This window comes from Euphorbia lathyris, chromosome 3, assembly GCF_963576675.1.
Source record: "Euphorbia lathyris chromosome 3, ddEupLath1.1, whole genome shotgun sequence".
Taxonomy (NCBI): domain Eukaryota; kingdom Viridiplantae; phylum Streptophyta; class Magnoliopsida; order Malpighiales; family Euphorbiaceae; genus Euphorbia; species Euphorbia lathyris.
Genome location: NC_088912.1, coordinates 28738308 through 28747768, shown reverse-complemented (window position 1 = coordinate 28747768; position 9461 = coordinate 28738308).

The window sequence follows — 9461 nt, the reverse complement described above, 5'->3', positions numbered from 1 at the left end:
TGGCTTCTTTCAACGTTGGGCGTAGTAAGCTACTGACAAATGTAACCCGAGGTTCCTCTTCCGTTCCTAGATTTACTTCGTCTAAAGGATCGACTGCCATGGAACCTTCATCTTCTAACTTTGGGTTTGCCCTCTTCAGATCTTGTAGTTGGATTTCTTCTCCTTGAGGATTCAGTTCTGTTATTCCTTTGGGGGTTTCGACTTCTGAGACCCTCATGTCGTTTTCTTGGTACAGTTTCTCCGCTAGTTGTTGTGCATTCAGTTTTGATATAGCGGTTGAAGCTACCGCTTCTTTTCTCGATGTTGTCTTAATCATGGAATTTCTTTAATTATTGGTTCATTATGGAATGGCCTTCGATGAGGCACGATTGCCGTTGGCTTCAGGATGTTCTTAATCTCTTCGCCATATGATTGCTCTTTGTGATTGGCCCCAACTCGGATTGGGCCAACAGATTCCTCGTAGAGTCTGGCTTCGACCACATCGGAGTAAGTTTCGAACGGCTTCTCGTTTGCCCGAAAAATTTCCACATCGTCTCCCTTCCAAAATAGAAGGAGTTGGTGCAATGATGAAGGGATGCATGAGTTGGAATGAATCCAATCTCTCCCTAAAAGCGCCTGATAGCTCGCAGTTGAATTTACCACGAAGAAAGCAGCCATGGCGGTGTGAGAGCCAATAGTGAGCTCCAAAGGTAAGACACCATAAGTCTTCGCAATTTCTCCCGTGAAAGCTGAAACCGACACTTCTGACGAGATTATATCTTCCTCCGATTTTCCTAAGGCTATGACCATCTTCATAGGCATGATGTTAACGGCTGATCCATTGTCGATGAGCACTCTAGAGATCGGTTTGCCATCTACATGGGCCTTGACTTATAGAGGTTTAATATGGCGAGTCATCCTTGGAGTGGGCTTGTCAAAGTAAACCCTCTTCATGCCCTCTTCACCAGATGCCTTCGGTACTGTGTCTTCTTGCTTCTTGTGCTCGGGTTTGGGGACTTCTTTCTTGGTGTCTTCACCTCTAAAATCCGAAGGTAAGATTAAAGAGGTAGGTGCACAATCTATCCGTATGATGAAATCTCCAACCCGGATCTGGAGGTTTTTCTCTTGGTTTTTTCCTCCTCCTTTCGCGTCATTAGAGTTAACGCTGGATGATTCCTTTCGATCATTCCTCTTTTCTGCCTCTCTCTTCCTTAATTTTCTTTTCGCATTTTTGGAGAGAGGCCTTGGGAACTTCTTGTGGCTATTCAATTGCCATTGATCGATGGGCGATATGCTCGAAGGTGTCACGAAACGTGGTCGTCGTTGTTGCACGTCTCTTTTCTTTGTATTTTGCGGTTGCCTTGAGCTTTCCTCCTACTTAGATGACGTCGCTTTTGGTACCCATATCTGCCGAGTCCTCAGGTCGCGATGTTGCTTTCCTTTGTCCCCCCACACTAGTGAAGTGGCATTGATCATGTTGGCTATCGGGAATGGGTCCTCATCGATCAGCATGCTTTCATTCTTTTCCGGGAATTGGAGTATCCCGCGGTTAATCCTATCCTGCATGGCATTTCTAAAACCAAAACAAGCTTGAGTGTTATGGCTCCAGTTGTCGTGATACTTACAGTAATCTCGTCCGCGTATTTCATCTTTGGATGGGATCACATGTCTAGGAGGCAATGTGATGAACTGCTCTTTTAGCAAGTAATCGAAGATCTCTTCCGTCTTTGATACGTCGAAAGTATACTGGGTGGTTGGAACCCTTTTGACTACCTCTGGGGTTTTGGGATTTTTTAACAACACGGGACATGTTCGAGATCCGGTGTTTGTTAAGTCGGCGATGGCTACCTCATGCGTTTGGACATCCCCTTGATAGCTTCCCATAGAGTTCTTCTTGCGTCGATGATCTTCCCTCATCAACTCCTCGTATTCTGAAACCTTGGCCACCAATTCATAGTAGTCGCGAAAATCGATTCCCTGAAATTTCTTCCGGTTTTCGAATTCTAGTCCACGTTGGGCAATCTTTACGAACTCGACCTCGGGGATATTGATTCGACAACGATGTCGCATCTTTTTGAATCGGTTGATAAAATTTTCAACCGGTTCCCTATATCGTTGCGTCATTCGGGACAGCTCTGCAACACAAACCTCGGCATCCGTTCAATAAAATTGGTTATGGAAAAGTCTTTTCATTTGTTCCCATCCATGAATGGACCCTGATGGCAAAGTGGCATACCAAGAGAACGTTGGTCCCGTTAGTGATCCTAGGAATAGTCGCAAGCGCAACATGTCGAAGTTCATGTCCATGCTCAAACCACTGCACTGAAAGGTGAAGCATGCCACATGCTCTACGGTGGATTGCCCTTCTTCTCCTGAAAATAAAGTGAAATCAGGGACTCTAAAATTGTGAGGTAAGGGATATAGTTGATCATACTGCCGTGGATACGGTTTTTGGAATTCGGGTCGGTACACCTCCCTCACGGCTGGCCCGTAAATCTCTTGGACGATGTTCTTTATGCGTTGGGCCTCTCCTACGTTGTTGGTGGGTTCCACGCGTGTGTGTGTCGTCCGTTGTGGGTGAAAGTTGCTTCCTCTCCCATTGCCCCCCATATTACGAGCATAGCTCTCCTCGTAATGTTCGTCATGGTTACTAGGTCCAGTATGGGACCTAAACTGTTGTTGAGGCGGTGGGACTTGAACGGGTTCTGGGCTGATCCTATCGCCGCGCTCATTGAACCTCAGGTTTTCTTCTCGAATTGGTGGAGCATAGCATTCCTTTTCCATTGCCTGCCGGTCCTTGGGATCTTGACTTTTGTGAGAAAAGTTCGGCACATTTTTCCGGGATTTTGCCGATTTCTCCGGTTAAATCGACAATCCTCTCCTCGAGAGCCGGAACCTTGTTAGAATTGTTTATCGCCTCACCGTTAGCTTTGAACATGGCCTCATTGCTAGCTTGCATCGCGCTGCACATAGCCTCATGATTCTCTCTCATGGTCTGTGAAAACCCATATAGAAATACGGGTGGGCCTTGAGGTAGTTGTTGGTTTGCACCCCCGCTATTGCTCACAGTCTCGGCCACAAAGCCTTCGGGCATCCCGGACTCATGATCTCGGTTCTGATTTTGATTCTCTTCGGAGTCCGATGGAATTGGATCTTTCCCCGTGTTCTTCCTAGGAGGCATCCTCCGTGAGTACTTATAGGTGAAAATGATGAAATTAAGTTAGTAATCTAGTGTTGAAGAAGAAAGAACAAGAAAATAAATAAATACTTATTAATGGAATAAAAGCAAAGCATGAAAAACAAGTGGTTTAAAAACTGAATGAAAAATAAATTGTGTAAAAAAGAAAGTTTTAGGTTCTATATGCAATTTTTGGTAGCCTAAAAAAACAAAAGGTCCCACTGGGCGTGCCAAAAATTGTTAGCGATATTTTCGAAATATGCTAATTTCAACCTTGTCACGTGTGGTTAGGGTGCGGGCATGCCAGAGAAGATTATTTCTCAATTAAAATGATTAAGTTTATGGAATTTGCACGCCGAAAACATGAATTTTAAAGCGAAGCGATTGGCGAGGGACGCAAGGATTGAAAAAGTCCCTCTTGGGTCTCTCGTGCCGTTATAGAAACTTTGCGAGATTAATTGTTTTTATTTAAGCTAAGCGTATAAATTGAAGATGGGTAAAATAAAGAAATTGAAAGTACGAAATTGACACGAGATTTTGGAAAAAATTGGTACTTTATTGATATGAATAAGTGTTTGAATACATGTGTTCAAAATAAGCATTAAAATGAGATGAATTACAATTGAGAAATCTCTATATTAAACATATAGGTAATCAATTGAATTAGAATGAATAAATCAATACAAAGAATTGAAATGCGATAAAATAAATTGGAATTCAACAACAAACTCGGAGCCACAATAGCTATCTCGGATTGACGTTGAATTTTGGTGTTGGTGCGAGGTTCTCGGAGAGCTGCAGCCGATCGGGCCCGTACGGTATGTGCTCTTTGCAATGTCGAAACGTGTGGTAGGCAAATGAGGCAGATTTAACCTTCAACTTCGGGAGGTTCGTTTGAGTGCTTAAGAATATGGAATTGGACGAGTAAATAGGCTAAATTTAACTTCAGGAGGTCAGGAACAAACTTCTATAAGGGATCAAAGGCTAAAACGGATGCTAAGTAGACGAAATTAGGAGTTGAAAATAACTGATCGAATCTGGAAAATTCTGGAAACAGAGTATCTAAAAGAATTTGGGCTGGAAAGATCGGTTTGTAAATAGAGTTTCTGAACACGGAATTGGGAAAATAAATATACTAGATCGAACTTCAGGACGTCAGGAACAACTTTGTTGAAGGGATTGAAAGCAAACAATGACTTTAAATGGACGAAATTGGGCTTTGAAAATAAATTGACGAATCTGGAAAATTAATTTGGAAACAGAGTTCTAGCTAAGAATTGGGCAAATTAAGAGCTTGGGAGTGCTAGATTGAATTGAAAAAACTTGGAAAGAGGCTATTGGAACTAAATTGAGGCTAAAGGAGAGCTAAAGAAGGAATTGAAGCTAAGAAAAATGAAGAACAAAAAGAAGAACTTGAAGAACTTGAAGAACTAAGAACTAAAGGGACTAGAGACTAAGCATTGGAGCTTTGAGAGGGGGTTTTGTGTGTTGAGTGAGTGATTTTTTATGAAGGGGAGGGGGTCTATTTATAGTTTTTTGGAGTGGCATTTTGGTAATTATTAGTAGTATTTTGGTAATTATTTATCCACTAACTCACCACTAACTTGCCACATCATCAACTAACTTAACTTCCTCAACTTCCACTAACTGCTGCTAACTGCTTGCCGGAAGAGAGGACACGCCCCGCGTGTGTCGGGCTACGCCCTGCGTAATGCGGCTCCTGAAGCTTGTGCGTTTTGTTATGGTGTTTACGCGTGGCGTATAGGAAGGTACGTCCCGCATAAACGAGTCTCTAAAGCGGAACGTCTTCGGATGTGCGGTATACGCTCCGCGTATGGAAATGTACGCCTCGCGTGTTGGTGCTCCTGATCCTGGAGCGCCTTATTGCTAAAGCTTACGCGTGACGTCTCTGATGTTACGTTCCGCGTAAGAAGGCACGCCCCGCGTATGAGAATGCACGCCCCGCGTGTTTGTGCTCCTGATCTTGGAACACCTTGTCGATGCATTTTACGCGTGGCGTATAGGAAGACACGCCCCGCGTAAAGGAGTCTCTGAAGCGATACGCCTTCGGATGTGTGGTATACGCCCCGCGTATGGAAATACATGCCCCGCGTGTTTGAGGTGCATTTACGAATATTTTTATTTTTTTATTTTATTATTTTCCAGATAAAATGTAAACTATATCCTAAAATCTAAACCCGAGCATTATATATATATATATAATAAAATTTATTTTATTTTGGGCCAACAGAACCATTGTCTTGTTTTGCAAAAAGAATACATTCACGAGACTATAAATAAATTATAACAATATTATAACAATGTATTTGGTTAAACTAATCTTTTCGCTGTTGTGATGTGACTATAAAGAAATTATAACAATATTATTTTGAACCGTAAAAAAAACATAATTTCGAACGCAGATGAGTAATGCAATTCTAATTGAAGTGAATATTCACAGCTAAATCTAATCAATATTATAAAAAAACACTAGGTGCTAGTCGGGTGGACATGATCCTTTAAGGATTAATCCAAAAAAAATTCGATGATTAATTGAATTTTCATTTTTGTATTTTATTCTATGTTAATAAACAAATTATTTATACAAATGCAGTTAAACTATATAAAACTATTTTTTTTTATAGAAATTGGGATGAGACAGAATTTGGGCGGAGTGAGCACCCATGGCCCAAGAACTGTCAAACTATATAAAATTATTTAATATAGAAAAATATATGTATTTATAAAATATCCTTAAAAATATATCAACAATATCATTGAAATAGTTCAAATAAGTAAAAAAAAAATGTGCATAAATAATACATATAATTCACCAAAAATTATCACCAAAAACTATGAAACATTACCTTTAAAATATTAAAATATATCATGAAAATAAGAGAGAATTCAATTAAACAAAAGTATCTAAAAAGATAAACACAATTTACCAAAAATTATACGACAAATAAATAAAAAAAACAAACAAAAAAGTTTTTTATTCTGACTATTTGTCTAGCGGGCAAAAAATGGTGAGGGGTCAAAAGTAATCCAACAAAAAGGCATTTAGAGGACTTAGATGAAATCAGAACGAGTTATCTAAATGTCTAAATTGTTTAGACGGTCTTTTTATTTAACATTATATACATGTAAAAGATAAGAGTTTCAATACTTTAAAATTAAAATTAAAATGGAGTGTTAATTAAGAGTTCTTATATTAAGCACCGGGTCTTTCATGTCACTCGGAGGACTTCTAATTTACATTTAGACACATGTAGTATGATCCCAAGTAATAATTAAAATAGTGGAGTCTCTTATAATATATGTGGGTTCATATTACATATGTCAAAATATGTATGGAATGTCCTCCATTTGATATGGAGAATCGAATGCTTCTAATAATTTGCCGTTAATTAGGATGCTTTTCATTTTTTGTTTTTTTAGGTAATATCAAGTACTCCTTAAGTCCAAGAAACAAACAGAATCAAACACTAGCATTAACTCCAATTTATAGGCGAAAGGAGAAAAAAGTTTGAGGGTTGTTTTTTTATTTTTGTTTTGCACCAAAATCAAAAAGATACAAAGATCAAAATTAATTAACCGCTCAAATTGAAGATAGTACTTAAAGGTTTTTTTTATAGAGCAATCGTATTGTATACATAATTAATAGGTCATATTTGAATTTGCTTTCTCATTAAGGAAACACAATAGGTGTGAGCTTTCTATAGCTCTAAATAAAACTCTACAACAATCCATGATACCTATCCAAATAACAAACTTGTGTAAAAATGCTTGAAGCCTTAAAGACATTTGAATCATTTCACTCGTGAAATGTTCGACTTCCTATTCTTGGACCTCGTATTCTCTTTCTATATCATACTCTTAAGTTGTTTTAACATGTTTCTTACTTTTAGTGTCGAAGCACTTATGCTTCTTGCCTTGATCATTGGAGTTATTTCTAATTGAACATGTCTCATCATAATGTGGTTCAACATCGATCTAAAATCGACGATAGGAAATCCTTTCAAGATTGAGGTGGCTAATAATATCATTAGAAGTCTTAATACTTTGTATATGTTACGTGCATTTTGGTATGCTCTCACCTATTACGTAAGGAACATGTAACAACTTGGACCTTCTGCTCATTAATCCATATTTGAAATCGCTTAGGGGTTTCAACATTGTATGATCATGACGTTTGTGGTAAGTGTCGAGCTTGACCGTTAGAAAACAGAGCAATGTCAGAGTCATGTCTTTGAGCTTGTCCTTTAAAGAAGTCCATTGATGATTTTTTTTTCTCACACTTACAGAACCTCTTAGTGATGTTCTCAATATCATCATTGCACTGAGCAAGATGATTTGAGTTACGAAGTCCTTTTATTCTAGGCATCATAATCCTTTTGGTCCATTCTATGCGTTGTGGCTCATTTTCACATTTTGGATCTAATGAAACTCTTGATCTTAACTAGATCTTCATCAAGGTATAAATTTTAGCAATTATATCTTTCAAAGCTGAAACCATTTTAGAATGTGGATCTATGATGGAAATTTTAATTGCACGAGTTAATTAGAAGTTCATAAACAATACACACAAGTTCTGTACGCAACCTATATCTAACCAATAAAGTTTTCACACTAGATATCAATTTGAAAATGAAACCATACGAGGTTCAAATTACTCTTTACACTCTAATGTTTGACCTAACTAGCTAGATATTTATCTACAAATAAGCAATTTATGGTGTATGCCTTGTCCTATAGCTTATTACAAGAGTGTTTGTTGTTAAAGCTTTGTTAACTTTGGGTTTACTATTCAATGCTCATTAACTCCATCCATGAAAGTGATTAAAGTTTATGTAATTAATTATTCTTAAACAATAGATTACAAATAAAAAAAATATATTAAAAAATACATGTAAGAAATAATAACAATTTTAAGAAACTAACTAAAAGTCTCAAAATAAAAAAAAAAATCACCAACTGAACTATCTAATAAAGTTCGTTAATGTTATTAACTAATTAATAACATTTATCTTGACCGAGATCAACGTATTGACCTTATTGTGTAAACTCATCATATTCCATTCATTTTGCTTCCCTATATGATATGCATTTTCTTCCTTCATATCAGAAACTAATAGATGCATTTTAAACTACAATGTAATTAATCGATTAAGTGGATTTTAGGCAACAAACGTACAAAAGCAATTATATATATGTATGAGTTAGCAAAATGCTTTTAAAGTATTTTCGGGACTATGTTAACTGGCCTTACTTTGCTGACCATGAAAGGTAAGAAAAATTAGATTGTTATTCCTATACAAACTCGGCGATAGTAAGATTCCCTATTAAGTTACTTACAGCTTCTATTCTAGTGGATAGTCTATTACTGGATATGGGCAAGGTCATAAAGGAGCCATTTCCTTTACCCCGAGATTACCGAACATACCCCCTATTTCAAAGCATTGCCTAAGCTTAGAGAAATCATATATTGGAAAACTTCAGGAAAAAATGAAATTGCTCAACAAGTATAACTAGCATTGCATCTCAAATCAGCAATGCATCTTCACACAAGATTCCACATATTAAGATACAATTAAAACCTACTAGCACTGGTGAATCAAGCAATGGAGCAGTAAGCAATCATCATCATAATAAAGATGTATAGAACTTTTGCATCAACATCAACCAAATACAGATAAAACTGGCAATCTTAAGTTTAACTGTGATTATCTTTTGTCTAAGCAATTCCTTTACAACGTTTTTTATCTGACCTAGAATTTCAACCTCCTCGAACGTTAGCCCTTTAGTTCCAGGTACAAACCTGTAAATGAATACAAAGCTACATATTTACCAAAAAAAACATGTAACATTCTCTATTTAGTCAATACAAAGCTCAATAATGTTTATATAACAATGGTGATATGTTTTTTAAGCATTGCAAAGAACAAAATCAGAATTAAAGACTAGCAAATTTTCATGTGAAGCTTAAACAGCCACATATGCATCCTAATTCGTATATATCATAAAAGTGGGTTTTTATATAAGAGATACATTTGCTATAAAGAAAAAAGAAAGCAGAGACAGTTGTGAAGTATGACATTAGCATACCCTAATTTATTTTGTTATTTCCAATTTTTTTTCTCCTTATGCACAGGCGTAAGACTGAAAAACGAATTGAAAAAGGTGAGTTAATCAGAGAATCAGTAGGATTGAATCGAAGAAACATGTTTACCAAGAAACTCCAGCAAACACGAAAAATGTTCACCTGCTCTAAGATGCTAGATTAGAGTTAACTCGAGAAGGA